Source organism: Octopus bimaculoides, chromosome 1 (genome assembly GCF_001194135.2).
Source record: "Octopus bimaculoides isolate UCB-OBI-ISO-001 chromosome 1, ASM119413v2, whole genome shotgun sequence".
NCBI lineage: Eukaryota > Metazoa > Mollusca > Cephalopoda > Octopoda > Octopodidae > Octopus > Octopus bimaculoides.
This window is the reverse complement of record NC_068981.1, coordinates 4,939,227-4,942,519: the sequence shown is the minus strand read 5'-3', so window position 1 is coordinate 4,942,519 and position 3,293 is coordinate 4,939,227. Positions and strand designations below refer to the sequence as shown.

At 41.1% G+C, this 3,293-nt stretch overlaps 1 protein-coding gene across 1 annotated transcript in view; it reads right to left on the bottom strand.

Annotated features, from left to right (window-relative positions):
* LOC106876872 (RING finger and SPRY domain-containing protein 1) overlaps positions 1-3,293 on the bottom strand; it is a 174,359-nt gene that overhangs the window by 140,601 nt on the left and 30,465 nt on the right. The gene's annotated exons all lie outside the window — the stretch shown is intronic.

Genomic DNA, 3,293 nt, shown 5'->3' with positions numbered 1-3,293 from the left:
ATATATATACATACATACATACATACATACGATGAGCTTCTTTCAGTTTCCGTCTACCAAATCCACCCAAGGCTTTGGTCAACCCAAAGCTATTATAGAAGGCACTTGCCCAAGGTGCCATGCAGTGGGACTGAACCCAAAACTTGTGTGGTCGGGAAGCAAACTTCTTACCACACAGCCATACGTGTGTAACGGTTAAGATATAATAATAAATTCTTTATTTTCAGACTGAATTTATGAAAGCGGGTGTAGTTCAAAAGGAATATGGTGAGGAAAAGTTTAAACCATGTAGAGACAATGCTGCAAAGGTTGAAGGCATTAAAAGAGTTTCTTAATTTAAAGGGAAATTTGGCAGGATGGTCAGTCGCCTGCTGACACTCGTTGACACTGCATCTTTTCTACTTGAGGTACAAGGCCTGAAATATGTGAGGAGGGGAACCCCAGTGTCTTATTGGTACTTAATTTATCAACCCTGAAAGGGTGAAAGGCAAAGTCAACCTCAGCAGAATTTGAACTCAGAACGTAGCAACAGGTGAAATACCACTAAGCATATTGTCTGACATGCTAACAATTCTGCCAGCTCACTGCCTTTTTAATAATAATAATAATAATAATAATATGGCAATAGTGAATACATATCACTGCAGTGATATCGAATATGTTTCTACAGCAATATCAAATACATATAACTACAGCAATATCGAATACATCAATATTGCAATATTGAATTCATGTCAATAGAGTAATATTGAAGAATAAAAGAGAAACGGCTCGAAATTCCAGCATCAATATTGATTTATTGATTACTTGTCTGAGTCTGGAAGGAATCACTGAAGCATCAATTAGAATTTAGTTTCTATAACCAAAAGCAGGATTTGAACTTTGATGCTCAGTATTACAAACTGGCAACAACCGGTGAAAGGAGTGATCCCTGCCAGAAGCAACAGCTAAACCTCTCATTATAACACCTGCCATCTCAAAACTGGGAAAGAGACATGTATATCAAGGATAATGAAGTCCTGTTTATATGATACTACAAAGTTGGAAGGGTCATGGTTGGAACCACCTTAATCCCATGTCTGCTCAAACAGGGCTGACGTGGGGTTAAACAACAACAACAACAACAACAACAACACACGTCAATTATAAAGTGGCACTGATGTTTTGGTACTTGCTGACCTCTATATATGTGGAAGCCAGTGGACTGTCCAGAGACATTATCATCATTTAACATCCTCCCTCCATGCTGGGACGGGTTGGACAGTTTGAGAGGGACTGGCAAGTCAGAAGATGGCGCCAAGCTCTAATGTCTGCTTTGGCATGGTTCCTTGATGTCAAGCTTTTTACATGGCCCCAGCAGCAACAGCAGCAACAGCAGCAGCAGCAGCAGCAGTGTGGTCATCTAGTGACTTGTAAGACAGGACCCCGCTCAGGTGAAGTGAGGAGTAGTATTGAGTGGGGGTGCAACAACGTAGTTTTGATCTCTGTCCCATTGTGTGGGACCTTGGGGCAAGTGTCTTCCATAGCCCTGTGTCTGTGTCACCCCACCACGACCACCACTCGACAGCTGATATGGGTCTGTTTATTTCCACATAACTTAGCTGTCTTTACAAAGAGACTGATAGGATAAGACTTAAAAAAAAAAAAAAGAAAAACCTGTGAGACCTGCAGATTAATAACTGAAAAACTGGCGCACCCTTAGCTATGATAAGGGTTCCAGTTGATCCGATCAATGGAACAGCCTGCTTGTCAAATTAACATGCAGCTGGCTGAGTACTCCACAGGCATGCATACCTTTAATGCAGTTCTCGAGGAGAGTTAATGTGATACAGAATGCGACAAGGCTGGCCCCTTTGAAATATGGGTACAACTCCATTTTTGTCAGCTGAGTGGAGTGGAGCAGTGTGAAATAAAGTATCTTGCTCAAGGACACAACATGCTGCCAGCTATTGAACTCATGACCTTATGACCATCAGCCAATCACCCTAACCACACTAAGCCACATGCCTGAAATAAAGAAAAGATAAATACACACACAGGCACTCCATCATTACAATGATGAGGGCCTCAGTTGGTCTGATCAACAGAACAGCCTGCTCGTCAAAAAATTAACATGCAAAGTGGCTGAGTACTCCACACGTCAAGCACGTGCTGTCAGTGATTACTCAGGGTAGGCAGTTGGTGACCTTTATGTAGTAAAACACACAAAAAATACACGAAACACAGGCGTACGACTGAGTTGAAGGCAGATTTACTTCTGCTTTTATAGCACATAAAGAAAATGGTGTTGTAGGAGTGTACGCAGCACATGTACTACAGCGGTACTATGCGTAGTTTTGATACGGAGATTGAAAGGCGGGGGCGAATTATGCCTACCTAATCTAAAAAAAAAAAAATATTTTGCCTTTTATGCATAGTAATCAGAGTAAGCTTCATAATTTTACTGATAATTAGGGGCATATTTTGCCATGAGAGGAAAATGTTGCCTACCTTGCCAACCTAGGTGGCACGTCCCTGTCACACGTGTACTCTTAATGAAGTTCTCAGGACAGGGAGATTGAGCAAGACACAGAATGTGATGAGACCGACCTTTTGAATTACAGGTACAGCTCATTTTTGCTACCTGAGTGAAAAAAAAAGGTCTTGTTTACATACACAATGCAAAGTGAGGAATCAAACTCACAACCTTATGATCCTGAGCTGACTACCCCAAACCACTAAGCCACGTACCTTCACCACATACACACCGGAATCTGGTTCCTTAAGCAATTCTATTCAGAACTCAAATCTCTCAACACATTTGATAGATTGGTTAAAGGGGGAGGGGGGGAAGAAAAGGAAAAAAATTCTAGCTACCAAGATAGTAGTTATGAAAACTAGATAACCTTGGCCCCTACATCTCTACCCTGCCACCCTGATTGCTGCCATCAATAGACAATAGGAAATGGGGTCAGACAATAACAATGGTAAAAGTTGTCTCTGGAAAGAATTATAAAAACACCTCACCCCACCACACACACACACACAGGGGGGATAAGAAATCGAGCTAAAAGGTTTTTGTACAAGTTAGCACAATATCACGCATGACTTGATTCCATCTATGGTAGGATTCCGATGAATGGAAACTAGCTCTTTCCGGCTATACAGGATGTTTTTTTAAAATTTCTTTATTGATCACTTGTCCGGCCACCAGCTGCAGAAATTCAGCAGATGAAAGCAATAAGGAAATTCTAAATATTTGCTGGAATTGGTATTTATCATTCATGGAAGAAAAAAAAATTCCATGTCAATCT